This window comes from Tyto alba, unplaced genomic scaffold, assembly GCF_018691265.1.
Source record: "Tyto alba isolate M040663 unplaced genomic scaffold, T.alba_DEE_v4.0 Super-Scaffold_40, whole genome shotgun sequence".
Taxonomy (NCBI): domain Eukaryota; kingdom Metazoa; phylum Chordata; class Aves; order Strigiformes; family Tytonidae; genus Tyto; species Tyto alba.
In genome coordinates, this window is record NW_024881316.1 from 860356 (window position 1) to 877692 (window position 17337).

Here is a 17337-nt window from a genome sequence, read left to right on the forward strand (position 1 = left end):
TTCTTTGAAATTCATTGACACATCTGAATAACAAAGAGAAATAAAAAATTTAATATTTATATTCCTGTAGAAATAAAAGCATAAAATAAGTAAAATCTCACCATTATTTTTAACAGACAAAAATGAAATTATTATGACACTCCTAGCTGTGGAAAATACATTTCTAGGTATGAATTTGGATATATGAAAAAAAGTTTCTAGGCCAGTCATTGGAAAAACTCAAACGTCCTTAAAATATATTAAACGTACGGAGTACTTTCACAGCTTTTTAATTTTTAACTTTACATGTCCTTGGCAAAACTGAATGCCTATCAATGGACTCATTATAATGACTCAAACCTGTGACAGAAAGACAAGGACTACACAGAAGAAAGGTTTATTTTCTCTGTGTTTTTAAAAATTTTGACAAACCTATTTTGAAAAAAAAAAAAAAAACAAACCAAACAAAACTACTGAAAATTATTGTTGAAATTTTGAGGGTTTTTGTAGGAAATCAACCATGTCAGACTGTTCTTAAATTTTATTTCAAACAAAAGTATCTGGATTAGATTTTGCCAGACCTTTCATCTGTTTTTATACAAGTTCTACAACTGTTAATATAACCTCTTTTTTCTTTTTTAACAAAAATATTTTCTTTTTAGCCAAGTGCCCAGCTTCATCTCCAACATTCCAACACCATATCAGTTAAGTGATATTTAACTGCCAGCTTGCACATTCTGGTCAAAGACACAGTGGTCTGCTGGCATGGAGGTTTTATCCGATGCCGTGGTCTTAAAACTCTCTCTCGCATTCTTCCTTCTGACCCTTGCCCGTTATAACTCTTATGCCACAGAAAACGTAAAGTAAGTAATGTAAGGCAGAGTCTGCATTTTTGTCTGTACCAGGTCGTCTTGCCCACACAAATTTAGAAGGATGAATAAGTAGAAAATTTTTCAACTGTCCAGACTTCCCATCACATTTACATCCATAGTATTGCCCAAAACACAGCTAACTTGTGTTTAACCTCTGAAAAACGAAATCATGCAGCTTAAACCACCTTTCCCCGCAACTTTTCTACACAATTCACCTCATACAAACCCCCCAAAACGCAGAGGAATAGGTAGGTCTTGAACTGAAGACTAATCCAAAACATTTTGAAAGCTAGAAAGAGAGAAACAAGGCACGGGGCCAAGGCCATCCCACGGGGACGCTGAAGCTCGGTGCTGGACCAAATTCACAACTGCTACGAGTTGTCCCGGCTCCCCCGGCTGTTTAAGCACGGCAGTTTCCATAGCCTGAGCGTGCCAAAAAGCAGCACTCTAGTTTGGGGGCTGCTAAACCAAAGAGCAGGCTCTGGACCAGCTCTTTCCAACCAATTCAGATGCACAGCTTGCCGTCCGGTCGGGAAGGCCTGCGCGCCCACCCCCGGCGGCAGGAGCAACAAAACCGGTTTTGTGTGTGTGTGTGTGTGTGTGTGTGTGTGTGTGTGTGTGTGTGTGTGTGCCCACCCGTGTGTATCGCACAGCTCACGAGCCAAATTTAATCCAAAATAGTTGGACGGCAGCCCACCCCGAGCTTGCTCGGTGGAGCTGGAGCGGCGTGCCAAGAGCAGCACCAACAGCTGGGGAGCCCCGGGATGGTCCGGCTCTCAGGCTGGAGGCCCGGCACCTGCACAGGGGCACAATCCAGGGACTGTGCGAGCCAAAAGGATCCTGTTTGTTACATCAGCTCTGGAAGCAGCTGAGGTTTGCCTCGGTGAAAGCAAAGCAGGGGATAGCTTTCAGCCCGCACACCAGCTCCAGACCGCCTCTCCTACCAAAGCTCTGCGGGTTGTTTTTCTTGCAGCGTTTTCTTCCAGTGGCTGCCGGGAAGCGTGTGGCAAGTGACTGCTGTTTCGCGGGTGGGAGCCCAACTTCGCCACACCTGACAGCAGCGAGGCAGGGACTCGTAGCGTCTTAATGTACAACTGTTAATGTTCGTTTGCCTTTCAGCGCTGCTTGCAACCCAAGATTTCATTTTAGCTGGTATAATTCTCTTGCATCATTAACAACAATTACCAGTCATTGTTCCATTTGGATTTCTCTTGCTAATTAGATTCACTCCGACAATCTGTATTGCCTATAAACCTAACCCCAAAAGGAGTATCTACCCACAGTGAACAGAACAGAATATGAATAATCAGTTTAATAATTGTATTTGACTTAGCTGCTCAACACCAACGTGTTTATCAACAGGCTGCCAGGGTTCTTCGGTGGGGAGTCCCTCTCTGCTCCTGGCTGCTCTCGCGAGGGGAGCAGGAACCCTCCTGGCTGCTTTGCCAAACCTGCAAATGCTGTGTGCGTCTTACACAAGCTTTAAGAGCCTCCACCTTTAATTCTTGTGGTTTTGCATGGGCATCCAGCTCTTCTTTCTTATTTTCTCTTCTCTCAAACTCTGCCTTTCCTTCTCAACCTTCTCCTTAGAAAGGCGTCAGCGTTAGAGACAATATTAGCTCCTAGGGAAGCTAAAGAAATTCAGAAACCTAACTATGCAGTCCCTCCGTAAGGGCATGCCCAGTTTCGACAGCCCCGAGCACCTCTGCTCCCCTTACTGTCCTGAATATTTGGGCAACAAACCTGGGCTGGAAGCCATTTCTTAGCAACTTGCTGGGCTTTATCTGACAGCCCCCAGCAACAGCCCTTCTCCAACAGCAGTCTCCAACAAAGGGGGCAATGCAGCTTCCAGACCCGGGTTGCTTCAACTCTGACTGGCTTGAGGCATGGCCAGAGGGTCAGGCTCTGTTCATACCTGCTTTTTTAGGCTTCATCTGGGGCCTTCCTGCAAATTCCCTTCTCCACAACACGTGCAGAAAAACTTCTGGTAATTGCTAGGCAGAGCAATGTGTAGTTTATCGCTCTGGCTGTGAATTACGTAGACAGGAAGGGTTTTTTATTCGTTTTTCAGTTGCTTTTCCAAGCTTTGTTGAAAAACATGAAAATAAATGTAATTGCATGCAACTGCAACCACTCCTCACTGGCACGCTGTTGCTGGAGTCAGACCTCTGACCCTGCGGCACAGCTTGAGCCCAGCTGCAGCACGAGATGCTGGTGGGAGGGCTGGTACCTCCCAGGACAGAGGGTGAACCATTGTGCTGAGGCTTCATTTGGTACCAAAGCAGTGGGAGACACCACCGAACTGGTCCAGCCTGGTCTTTCCTCCCTCCTCTACCCTACCCCTGTCTACACCACTTGCCCCAGGGGTTGCTTTTGCTCCTAATCCAAAGAAAATAAATGTGAGTGTGCTGGCAGCTGGCAGCGATGTGGGCTGGCCTTAGGCTAGAAAAGCCCTGTTTGGATCTGGAGCCCGAGACTGCAGGAGGATGCCTGCTCCACCAAACTCCATCCCCATCACCACATGCACATGCTCCAGGACTTTCCTGTCTCCTGGAAGAGAAGGTCTCTGGTTCCCTGGTCTCCCTCGCAGCTCTTCTCCACAGTTGATCTGCTGTTAATGCATCTTTCCCAAAAGGAGGGGTGGGAAGAGAGTCTATCTGGGCTGTGTATGTTAGCACTAATATTTCCTCAGCTCAACTGTAAGTAGATGCAACATAAGGATCAAGCTGGCAGCACACAACTCTTCTATGACTATCTAATGCTGATTTTTCTTTTTTCTCAGTTATTTCCCCAACAGATTCACTCACTGTTAATAGCAAAAGCCACCTCTGACACCAGTTTTTACCTGCATGATTCTATGCCTTTCACCTGAATGTCACCTTTCTTTTATTACAGCCGTTCTTAAGGTGCCCTGATCATCCTGCCTGGCCTCTAAACCACCTCTGTCCCAGCAACACATCACGGCTTTGTGCTGCACATTTCATCCACACAATGCTTGCATGGGCCAGGAGCGAGCCATTAATGCAAACATTAAAACAAAATTGGTCCCAAAACTCCTGGTTGAAGAACTCTCCCAGATAACTCCTCCTGGCCTGAGATCTCCACCCTCAGCACTCACTGTCTCCTCTTCTTACCAACAATGCAATTCCTCTGCTAATCTATTTTGTCTCCAGCAGCATCAGTTGTTTCACACTTGACATCATAGCAAGTACATTAAAGTAGTCTAGATAAAGGAAATCTGGCAGATATCACCTGTCTGGAAAAATAATTGTTTTATCAAAGAGAACCATCGGGTTAGTCTGGCAGGATGCACCTTTAGTTGCATTTCATCCCATTTTTGATGTGCCTTTGCATTTTTAATTAACCTTCAAGACATGTTCTAAAGCCCCGCATACCAGTGAGGTCAGAGTTACAAGGACAACGGTTGGCTGGATTATTTTTTAACCTTGAGCAACCAAGCGCATTGTAATAGATATTCCACAGTCACAGGGTCCCTCACGGAGTTGACAGATGTATAAAAACAGTTGCTATTAGACGTGCCACCTCACATGCTGGTCTTTCCAGAACTCCTGGACAGGCATGACCTGCCTTCCCCAAGAGGAACGCAGCCTGCTCTTTGAGATTTGCTTGCCCACAGTAGCAATTCCATTTCCATATCCCTGTTCCCATTAACCAGCCTGCTTTTGCCCCTAGGATTTGTCTTCCTTAAACAAGAACAGAGGTAAAACACTCCTTTGATTTTAGGCCATGCCTAAATTATCTTTAATCTCATTTACTGCACAGCAGCCTGACTCTGCTTTTCTTCCTCTCTTACATTGAGATTTGAAGAAGTTTTTCCCATTTTTTTCGGGAATACTTTGCAAGTTTCTGCTCAGGTTTGCTTCTGACAGTTATACTGGCATTTCTTGACCTCTAAATAATCAGGTCCTCTTTCTGCAGCCTGTGAACCCCGGTGTCTTCCCAACAGCCTTCCCAAGGCTCCCCAGGACTAACCAGAGAACTGAGCACCATGGGCACGTGGAGCGAGCAGGCAGGGTGTGTGTGGGAGCCCTCACCTCCATGCCTCTGCCTGTGCCCCCCCTGCACTCATTCCTCCACCTTCTCTACTTGAGCCAGCTTTGCTGAGGAACATCACCGCATTTCATCAGCTCGCCCACTGGCAAACTGAGTCTGAGATGCATGCATATTTGTGTTTATTCCCCCCATTTGCTTCAAACAGTGAGAGCTACTCAGTTCAAAGCTCTGCTCTGTGACTAGATTCCTAGTAACTTAATTACACATCAAAACAACATCACCTTGTACTGATGAAAATGTTTGTTGGTTGTCAAATCCAAGAATATCTGGGCCCTACCATTGCTGGCTTGAAGCATCATCAAGTAAAGCAGTCTCCTCAGATTGCTAAAGCGCTGAATGAAGATATGAATAATTTCCCAAAGACTTTTTTTTCTCAGTCAAAAACATGAGTAGCAGCTAAAGGAACAAAGTGTATTTCTGACCCCATAGCTTTGATTTTACTGAGTTTCAGAGGCCATGTGTGACCATCAGAAGTGCAAAAGCTTCTCAACAAAATATTGCCAGAAACTTATATTCCGGGAAGTGCGTGGTTATCAGCCCGAGGTGTTCTAAAGCACACAGAAAATGTTCTTTGCTACCTCGAGGACAGAAGCAGGCCAAGTCCAAATGGTGTCAAAGATTTTCCTTGGCCAATCTCTCCAGAGCAGATGGATGCATGTTGCACACTCTGCACAAAGGACTATCTGACCTTGCCTGCATGAGGCTGGGATCAGTGTCAGGAGTGATTCTCTCAAGATCTGCTCTTCATTTCATCTAACCTAATTACCTCTGCCCCTCAAATCCTGCTGAATGTGTCAGTTTAGCAGTTAAAGAAAAATAATTTCTACTTCCAAGGGCCGACATACCGCAAGTGCTGTCGTGAAGGAGAATTTATAGATTCTTGTTTTCTATTTGGTTACACTTTTGAAAGTATTTTTGACAGAGACAGCAGTTCTTTGGTGCCTGAGGTGGGAAGCTGGGCTGTTAGGATGCCACTGCTGGTTCAGGTCACCAACAACACAACAGACCATCCCTGCTCTATCTGGGGGGAGATGCACAAAACCCTCCATGGGCAGATCCTTGCCTGGTGCAGCACCTTCCAGGGCAAGGAGAGCAAGAGGAAGAATTCAGCCATAGAAAGAGCAGGTTTTTAGGCAAAAGCACAAGCAGGGTGTTGTTTTCAGACAGGCTGGTGGGTAGCCCCAGGCTGCCCTAGGCCAAGGGGTTTGGTGGCAGAAGGACAGGTGGGAGCCAGACACCACTGTCCCTTCAGAGCAGTTTTTTTCCCTCTTTGTTCAGTCCCTTTTCTGCAATTTTGAGACCAAGCCACATGTCAGAGGTCTTGATCGCAACTGCAGCCCAAAGGAGCCACAGATGCACCCCGAAAACGTACAAGGGCTGAAGAAGCTGTGAAGTCAGTCTATGCCCCATACAGCCCGCCCTATAGGATGCTGTAGGACAGCAGTCAAATAAAATGTGTGAGAGGTCGTGATTGTACTGAATCCTGGCCTTAGCAGAGAAACCTTAGCAGGGCCAGCTCCACATCTCTCATTCTGCACTCAGCAGCCAGATGCGAAACAACAATTACATTGTGAAATGCTGTGGGTCTACTGGGGAGCAAAAAACATGTCAATAATGTCTTCTGGTTGCATCGAGTCATGATGATTTTGCTTGACTGCCTGCCTGGATGAAAGAACAGAGAACACAAACATAGACGGGGCCAGAGCTTGCCTGTGCACTACTTTTATCTTCCTGCCTTTCCAGCGTACCCATCCCAGGAGCATCGAGGTGATAAGTCCATCTCTTTGCAAAACAGGAAGACCGTGGGCTGGTTGGCTTCTCTGATGAGCTATAAATTACATGGGCTTTACCTGGCTCCCAGCCTCTGCCCTATGCTAGGTAAGGCAGGTGCTAATGGAGGGTGCTGTGGTGGCCAGTGATAGGATAATTACTGTTATTGTATTAGGAGAGAATAGCTGAGACTTAAGAGCTGGAGGGAAAAAGAGTCTCAGGAACTGGAGCACCGAAGGCATTGCTAGCTGCACGCACACAAAGGCGACCGACCTATAAATAATCTGACCTCTTTGTTCCAGTAAAATGGCACAAGAATTAAGACCCCCGGTTCAGGAAGAAACTTAAAATGCCTGACTAAAGTCAGCATAGCTGAGCAGACCTACTGACACCTCTGTGGCCCGAAGGCGTTTCTGCTTTTTGAGCCTTTGTGCTCACCAAGGAGAGCGTCTGCTGGAGGTGTCCTGCTGGCAGAGCTCCTTACCCGGGGGGCTGTGGGTGTGCAAGGTTAATTACTGCAGGTAAATGAGTGAAAGCACCCTGCAAAATTTTGAGTGGGACTTGTCAAGAATACCTAGAGTTCAGTGAAGTACTCTTTCTCTGCTAAATTACAGGTAAGGAAAGAAACCTCTGTTAACCTCAGTTATCTGATAGTAGTTAGCAACTTGAAAATGAAAAGCTGACATGTAAAGCAAAAGTATTAGGTAAGGTGTTAGAACAGAAGCTTAAGAAATGTAATCCAGACATTTGCCAGTAAAACAAAACTGAAACAAAACAGGGGGAAAAAAAAAAAAAAAAGCGATGAGCCAGCAGCATGGCAGGTAATCTTTAAGTTATCTTCACCCTGCATGCGGATCATCTCTCACCTTATGGGAGAAAACCCACCCAAAAATGTGCTTGTTCAGATGAAAAGGCTTGTCACCAGGCTCTGAATGTCCTTGGCAGCAATAAAGTAAAACTGGAGCTACTTGTGAAAAAAAAAAAATAAAGGTTTTGATGGTTGCTTGAGGTGGGGAGTAGCACCATTTACAAGTATTGGTTTTCCCATCTCTTGATCACAGAGACTTACAAAAATTATATCTGAATTTTTTTTTGTAAATATAAACAGATCATAAACCCTTCCTAGCTTTTGTTTTTTATCTTTGCAGTAGAGAGAGTAAATAACCATTTTCCTCACACTGGAAGTGGGGACCAAACTTGGAGAGGGGACGTGACTGACCCAGCATCGCTCACTAGCCCCTGGCCCCCCACAGTTGGGATCTGCAGCAGATACATGTGTCCCCGGGAAGACATAAACCAGGGTGGGTTTAGGAGCCATTTTGTTGCTGTGGGGATGAGGATTTGATAAGCATCTTTGAGCCCAGTGGAGTGTCAGACTTGGCTGTGTGCTCCTGGGTTAGCAGCTGGCTGGAAAAGCGATAATCCAGCAGCCTTTTTCCCAGGTGAGGGGGAAACAGTAGGATGCAAAGTGATCTGCCAGAAGGTTTACCATGGCCGTTTGGGCAACTGCAGGGGTCCAGCCACTCTCATTTTTGCTGTGAACACCTGGAAAGCGAGGAGCGCTCAGGCATGTACCCGTCCCTTTTGCCGGCACTGTTTTTTTGATGTATCCAGGGACACTGGGGGTGAGTAAAGAGACATATTATCCTTGTATAACTACTTATCCCGACCCACAGCACCCTTCCACTTCACCAGCCTTCCCCATGCCTCGCACGTATACATAGCCCCTAAAGCAAGCACTTGAAAAAGACTGGAAGCATAATCCCAGTTTGCATTATAATTCTTCCTATGCAGCTTAGTCATTAGTTACTACGGAGCAATTAAGAACCAACAGGTCTAGCAGAGACAGCCAGTGTTTTCTGGTTGCTTTTTCCAAGCTCCCAGGACCTTTTCGGCTGATCTCCCGGACGGCTCTCAGCCCCGTCACAGAGTATTATACGGCAGAAATTGCGGCCAAACCGTCTGCAGTCACACATGGCGTGCGTCCTGTGTTTATACTGTTTCATTCTGGGGGCCATGATGTTAAAAGCCGTAGTGCCTGCCTGTTTCTCATGATCCCCCTGTGTGCATCGCCCTGGTGTCCCAAAGAGCTGTCGGGCTGCAGAAGAAGCCAAGAGCCAAAGTTCATCTTTTTGTTCTGAGGTAGTGCAGCGCCTGGCACGGCTATTCCTGGTCTGTGACTCAGGGCACAACCATCTCCTAAATAAATAAAATGAAGAAGGAGAACATCTTTGGGCCCATATTTGACACTTGTATTCCAACACCACTTGACATTATATAAACCATACAAATTGGTGTGGTAGTTACTTTGACTCATCTGTTTAACAATCGTTTTACTTTAATCAGTTTAACAATCATTTCATTTTAATCAATATTTATTTAGTTTACCAGCTAGAAAAAAGCTCCCTAATCTCTTAATCTGCTTTAATTGATGTTCCCCGACAGAATGAAGCTAGATTGGATAACACACTACAAACTGTGCAGGTCTTCTTCATCTTCGGTTTGCATCTCTTTTAACAAGTCCTGTGACTGTCACAGAGCCAAGGCACATCTTACGTCTTGCAGACAAACTGGGATCATACGTGGCTGTATACCCTGGGACAAGAAGCCAAGAAACACGCCAAAACAATAAGTGTTGACACAATAATTAGCATATTGATTCTCAATGCAAATTACCTCTTCATACATTGTGAAACACTTTACAGTTTCAGAGGACTTCAGAGGAGCCTGCAGTTTCTTATAGGCACCACAACAATTAAATACATGTCTTTATTTGTAATATTAAAATAAATACAATTCTGGGTGAAGGATCACAGAAAGAGACATGCACATTGCGCAGATAAAAATGTATGGGATACATCTACCTGATATTCCTTCCCCAAAACATGCACATAAATTATATTTCTGAAGGAGCTTTTAGGCTATCAGTATTTCAGGCCTTCTTAGAAGAACGTTTTGATTTTTCTTTGAAGGAAATCGTCTCTACCTTATGTCACCTCAGCCTCATGCCAAGGGAGAGAAGTGGCTGCAAGTTGAAGGATTGAATCACAAAGTTTAATATTAGCCCAGTACTCCGCTTGTCTGGAAAGAAAAGTTCACTTTAGCAAAACCTAAAATAGACTGGCTTTCAGAGGAACTAATTTTTCAAGCTCAGTCACAACAAGTGCAGGGGAAAAAATGAACTCTCGCTTTTACATACAGTGGAGTCACATAGAAAGTCTGATCCTGAAGTCAACACGTGGAAAAGTTTAAGTGAAGCAATGCTGTAACTTGCTGCCCAGATTAGTTCATAAGCAGTTCTCACTGCCAACATTTAAAGTCTTTGTGAAATGCTAAAGTGTAAAGGGTAGCACTGGCTCTCAAGTCCAAAGTCAACTGATATTAGGAAAGGGTGCAATAATTTTATGACCATTAACAACATTAACGACTCTGTGAGCCAAGAAAAAAATCTGCCAGCCCTAGTGCTTCAGAAAGCCCAAGAATCACCTCTGCAAGGAGGAAAAATCCCTCTCCCTCCACAAACATACTGCAGTATTGTAAAAATCAGCTAACTACCTAAATTGCAGGCTGAGGGGGCAGAGCTGCCTGCGGTGCTGGAGGCAGATCCCTTCCACAGACAAATCTGACACCATGAAGCACCCACCAGGACGCCTAGGCTTAAACCGAGATCCAGATCCATCAGAGCAGGGTGATGAGTCCTACAAAAGGGAGCTGCTTCATCACAGTAAAATTTTAGGAACAAGTCACCGTCCTCTAACGGAAGGCCCTGAGGTTCACCAGGAAGACCAGAGCTCCTACATCATGACTTTCCCCTTTCCTCCAGCAATGCCCTTTGTAGGCTCTTCACCTAGATATTGCCACATGCTAATGCTACCATAACCTCTTGATGAAAAACATCAGCTTGCCAGCATATTCAAGTGCTTCAGGTCAGGCTTCTGGGAGGGGGCTTGAAAAAGGACATGGAAAGACCCAAGCCCCTTCTGAAGAGCTCTAGGGAACAGGAGACAAGTGAAGAAATTGCACCTTCTACAAAGGCACTCGGGTCAGCTCAGGATTTGTTCAAGCTTGGTTTTCTACAGAAACAAGTCATGTAAGGTCAGACGCTCCCTGTACAGAAGCTCTTGAAACTGTTGGCAGGTTTTGGTCGAGCATGGCAGGACAAAAGGATCTTTCTGATCACGCAGTTCCTGTGAATTTTCATGCAAATGTTACCCTGTCCTGCTTTGCATGGGAAGGCATGACCAGGGGGGTCACGGGTGCTGGCAGAAGACATTGAACTGCATATACGTTCACTGGGTGTTTGCTCCCCATGGCAGAGGAGCAACTGATCGCAACCTGAATGATGGGCTACACCTTCTCCAAGGCCAAATCCTGGCGCCCACTCACATCCAGAAATGAGGGGAGGTCCCAGCCCTGGTGGGGTTTGAGCAGCACCATTTGAAATGGCTTTCATTCTCATCCAAGTTCAATTCATCTCCTCCACTCTACATCCCAACAAGTCTTGCCTGTTAGCATGAGCTGTCAGTCTTGAAAGCTGTCTGTAATCGCAGGCTTTCTGTGATCTGATGGAAAGGGGAGGGACTGGATAAGAAAACTACCTTGAGTCTTTGAAACACAGAAAAGGTGTTCGAGTCAGTTCAGCAGCCTTTCGAGGACTCAATAAAAGGTTAATCAAGTAATCCGCAACAGATGTAAGTTTGGCATCCCTGTGCCTGGGGTAACAGTAATGCAGAATCCTCTTACAGATTCTTACAACTGATGCAATTATTTGGGAAAAGCCTAGAGTACAGTCCTATGGGGGTGGGTGGGTGGGTGTGTGTCATAAAAAACCCACTCCACACCAAAAGGCTGCATGGGCAGAACTGTGATAGGAATTTGCACTTTTCCTGCCTGTGAACATGATTCATGTGGTTAGCACTTTATCAGAACTAATTTAACCCACTTTCTCATTTAAACCACGGGAAAGTGAGTTCAGGTAGGTTCCTTTAGCATAAAGGACATGTTTTAACCCAACTTTTGCTCCTATTCACCCCATCACCACGCAATGCTGTTAAATGGCTTGAAATGTGACACAAAAATACATGTCTTATCACATCGGTTGGCTTCTCTCACTATAGCATCCCTTATCAACATTCAGCAGCCCTATTAATGCAGCCCCCTGCAATCAGCAAGAAAAAGTAGCATTCCACAGATCTCTGCTCCGTCCCTTCCCGATACCATAGGCCATTTCTGGATCCTGAATAAAGAGCAGGAGCCCTTTCTATGCCAGAAATTTGCTGCGTTACATCTGGCCTGTATGCCTGTGGCCCACAGCTCTTACAGCTCGCCCCGTGGCAGACCTCTGAGCTGCTGATGTAGCCCAAAGCTGCCCTTCCCTGGGACATGGCTGCTGGCTGCCCCGTCACTGTCACACTGGGTACCTTCCTATGGCGAGGCTGGAAGAGCCCTGTGCTCATGCCCTATGTCTAGCACGTATGTTTAGGGGAGGGTTTACCTGTATAAATATTACATGTATCACACTGCTGAGTACAAACTGCTCCAAAGAGATACCGATGATTTGCCTTAATCCTACACTGCATTCTTGGGAGATGTGGTGGAATAAAGTGCTGGCAAACCAGTCCTCATGAACAGCCAGAATTTTTGTAGAAAAAAAACTGCAGAGACCCAAACCTACAGAGCCTACTGCAAAGAGTAGGGCTTCAGGAGTCAAACCGTTCAGGAACTAGGAGCTGGGCATCCTCACTGGGCACTAAATTTGACTTATAAACAAGAGAAACCCAGACCCCAGCAGCTGTAGCTCCATTCTTTTTAGTAGAGCTATGTCTGCCATGTTTCAGTCCTTGTTGTACATATTGACAATCCCTTTACTGCTTTCCTCAGGTTATTTTCAGTTCATGGGTTGCTGTACTTCATTTAAGATTCACAAGAAATTACAAAACAGTGTAAACAAGTGTTTTCAAAACTGTTTGCATTGCCCCTTGTTCCCTCCTGAGGAACAGAAGAGGATGGGTGGGACCAGGGTGTCCTTGAGATACTATACTTGATCTTAGCCAAGAGACCAAGAAACAGGGTCAACAAAAAACAGACAGAAGTAAGATATTGCAAAATGCCAGCGAAATCTTTTCCCTTGGGATTTTGAATCTGGTTGGGCAGGCAAGGCTGGCAGGAGGTGAGGAGGATGACCTCTCCACTTTTGCTCCACGTGAAGGCAGGCTTGAAAGGGGGAAGCCTGTGTTTTGCAAATGCCTCTTGGGCAGAGTTTACACCGGGCGTGAGAGCTTATGACCAGTTTTTGGGGCACCCACGGCACCTCTGCAGAGTCAGGGTGCCCCACGGCACCTCTGCAACGGCAGGCTGTCCGTGATGACTCTGCAATACCAAATACTGGGTTACCCACGGTATCTCTGCCATGTCGGGGTGCCCAGCTGAGCTCAGGAGGAAGCCCTGGTAGACCCCACCACTGGTTCACGCCTGGGGGACTCCAGCCCAGGCAAGACCTGCTGCCATTCCTCTGGTTAACCCCGTCTCTGATCCACGCTCAGCAGCCACCCCCCTTCTGCAGCTCCATCAGTCATGGCCTGTGGGGGACAAGAGGCAGTTAAGGAGGTGTCAGCAGGAGTCCTCGGGGGCTGGGATTTTTCCCTGAGGCTTCATGGACCTCATTGCAAATCGGGGTAGGGAGACAAAATCTCTGCATACAACTTCTGTTGCAAGACAGAAACTGCAAGGCATGGTTGTTAGCTATGAAAAATTATCCAGGGAGAAGGCTTCTCTCTTACGAAATGCATCTCCTGATCATCCTGCAGAAATCGTCCTCGCCCTCACTAGTGTTGCCACCCTTCAGCTTTTCAGTTCTACCTTTGACTTTCTTAGAAGCTTTGAAGAATGTCTCCACACCAGGCTGCCAAGCAGCGTTAGCCTGGCTGCCTTTCCTAAAATGCACAGTTCCAGTTACAAGAAAAGCACCCCCCAAACCCTACCCTAGCTTCGCGGTATCGATACAAATGGTTTAGGTTTTATTGGGGCTTATCAGATATAATTTTGGCTAATCTAGGGTCAATTTTTATACTCCCAGTGTTGGATTCTTATTCTTTAATGTACTGTTTGGAGCTGTTATTGACATATAAAATGGTGAAAAGTAGCAGATCTTCTTTTTAAGCATTTAATCCTCATGTGCACAAAAGCAGAGCAGTTCATACTTCCCTGACCATTTCATTTCTCTATTTCCAACATCATTCACCAATGCCTGCAGAATTATTATAGATAAGAAAGAATCATTCCACTGTTAAATAAAAGTACATATGCTTTTTGTAGGAAAGAAGGAAAAAGCAGGTATTTTCATATTGCCTTTAAGAACATTTACCAGTTCAGGAATCGGCTACATTTGGACCAATGAGCTAGAGCTCAAAAACATGTATTGCCAAATCAGTTCCCTTCTAGACTCTAGTTTGCATCAATTTGAACATGAAAGCAATTTCTTAATATTAACCCCCCTCCCCATTTGGTACAACTACAGTTTGAAAGGTGCAAATTGCTAAACAAGTTTGTGAGGATACACTTATTTAGCTATTACTTTAGGTAATCATAGGCTTTCAGTGTCCTCTATGTGAAACTGTTCTGTTTCTTACCACCCATTCACATCGTCATTGACAGGGTGATTAGTGGTGATAAAACTGGAAAAGTAAACTTTCAAAATTTTGGGGTTGGATGTACACAAGTCACTGTGTCTGTCACATGAGCATTCAGTCCACAAAAATACACATTTTGCTTCTGGTGAATACCATTTTCCTGGGGAGAAAGAACAAACCCCTCTAGCCAGTCAACTTAGTAGGATTTTATCGTTGTTTTCAAGGAGTGATTTAGCTGTGACTGGGGAACAGGCTCTTCAGGAGCCACGCACACATCAGGGATTACACAACGCACATAAAGCGCAATAGTGTCATTACCACACCTCTGTTTTTTTAAATATACTTCCTTCTACTTTTAGGTTGGGTCCAGTTATTCATGGGGAGCACCTGGCTCTGTACAAGGAAGCGGTGAATCCTTCTCCCTCGCCAAAGCATGCAGCCAGCAATGAAGGCTAAGTTTTACTCAGGGATTTCCTACCAGATCTTGAGATCAGATCTCTTATTTTCTCAGTAAAATGCAGTGCATCTTTTTTGCATGTTCAGCTGTGGAGGAAAGGCTTTGATTAAACTGATGAAGCTAAACCACCTCCCCAAATGCTGCTAAGACATAGCAGCATAGAAGGCAAAATTTAAATGTACCATGGAGCAAATAAGCCCAGTTAACCCCAGCAGCCCCTGGCAGTCCCTTATGGCGCAGGGCAGTCAGGGACCAGACATCTCCTGACTCCCCCAACAGCTCGGGGACATGTCCTGTGGCAAAGTACGATGCCTCATCATCAGGGGGGCATAGCAGATGGGGCACAGGGGCTGAGGTCCCACGGTGTGCCAGGAGTCCTCAACACCCCACCAGCCCAGCCAGGGGAGAAGTCAGCCAGAGGGAAGCTCAGGGCAACCCTTCACACCAGGCTTGTTTGCTCTTGTTTTTTTCAGAGACCCTGAGTCACCCACCCCTCAAAACACCTATGCAAGCACAAGAGAGCAAGAAACTAATTTATGCCTGTTTTGAAGAGACCACTCTAGTCCAACTCATAAGGTAAGGGCAGTTGTAGACAAAATAGCAACAACAACAAGGAGAGACCCCTGGCAGGTTTTTCTCCAAGTCCGTGCTCTGGGTAGGGCAGGAAGATAGGATCTGCAGCACCATAAATCAACTCGTGGCAAAGGGAGAAGAGAAACGGATTGTGAAATGAACTGTAAAATAAACATCTAATGTAAACACCGAACACACAGTGGTTTGCTTTTTCTGTCTGGGAGCCCAAGTCCAGTACAAGTTACTGGCTGACTATGCCAGGACCCTGTTGGGGGGGGGGGTTACTGCTGGCCCCATGGCAGCAGCCGGTCTCCCTTGCCAGCAGGAGAGGAGTTTTATCCCGCCATGAGCATCCCTGCTGTCCTCCGGCACAGCCCATCACTTGCTGGCGTGGGTGCCCCAGATTTGCCCACAGTTGCTGGCGTGGGCTGTCTGGCTCCTCCTGACCCAGAGGGACACCTTCCCAGACACCAGCCTTGGTGGCCTGGCAGCAGCATCGGGGACACCACAAGCGGCTTCAGGCTGCGTCTTTCTCCAGGGCCTGGGTTTCTGATGAGCAAGTTCTCACCCAAAGCTGCCTCTCCTCGCCATGCCTCCTCCGTCCCTGCCCATGCCCACGCCAGCCCTGCTGCTCACGGTCGGTAGGGCTTTGCTGCTTGCATCTTCTCCTGGTCCAGTCCTTCCTCCCGGCTGGAAGGGCCAGCATGTGCCCTCACCAGGGAAAGCTGGCCACCCCTGAAACAAACCTGACCCGCTGCAGGAATATCTGCCTTTTTTATCACCTGTATTTATGCTTCTGGTCCTTCAGATTTGTAGGCGTCCAGCCACGAGAGGGTCGACAGATGCTGGAGCATGTGGTGTCCCAAGAGGAGCAGTTTCTGCACTGGTTTTCATCAGGAAAAGGAAACCTATGGGGCAGGGAATCTTCTCAAAGCTTTTAGCCTCACTGGGGACAGGAGAGAGCAACCATTTGCAGTGAGGCACGCCTGGAGAACAAGCTGGGACAACACACAGCTTCTCTGGGGTCAAAGGGAGACAGCAGAGAGCAGAAGGAAACCGAACACCAGACTTTCAGCACGTGGTTGGGCTACATCAATACCTCTGCGGGGTCTGGGGCACACCCTGGCTCATGCATCAACACACCAGGACAGCATTACTCAATACCTGTTACACTCAAACCGGGAGAAAAGATAGCAATTTGCTCCTGTACATAGAGACCTGTGCCTCAAGTAGGAAAGGGCAGAAGCCTCTGCATGTCTTCGTTTTGTTTTTTGCTTTGTTTTATTTTGTTTCGTTTTGTTTTTAAATCTCTTTTAACACTTTAAGGCAAGTCATAGGAGCATGAGATTAGAGGGGACCTCAGGAGATCATCCTCCTGCTCTAAGGAAAATCCAGGCAAACATTTTGCTCCCCAAAACACCCTTAATGAAGAAAAGTCCACACCTCTAGGAAATGTGCTAATTACCCTCATGGTTAAGAGAATATAACCTACATTTGCTGCAGATGAAACACAGCTATTCCCTCTCCTTAGTGGGAAAGAGGGTTTTTTTTTAGTAATCTTCTATGCAAAGGGCAGTTTGTGTCCCCTCTCATCCTGTTCTAACAAATAAAATCAACCTTTTCCTATAAGTCTCTATGCTTGCTGATTCTGCTCAGTCTTGGTGCTCTTCTTCAGGATGGATCCAGCATCCAGGACTGCCCCGGTGCCATAACACCGCGGCAGGAGTCTGGGCAGTTTCTAGCTCATTACTGCCCACGGCACCTTTTTTTCCAGTGCTGCTGCTCGCTCCTTACGTGGCGTACGCGTAGCTGATCTCTCCTTCCCTAGCACGGTGCTGCGCGCCTTTGCCTCCTGAATTTCATCTGGTTGTTTTTTCCCCTCCCAGTTCCTCACGGTGGCACATGGTGGCAGTCCTCGTTCGGCACGAGGGCCTTGCCTGAGGTGTGGGACACGTGTCCTCCAGCTGCTGGGCTCCCTGACACA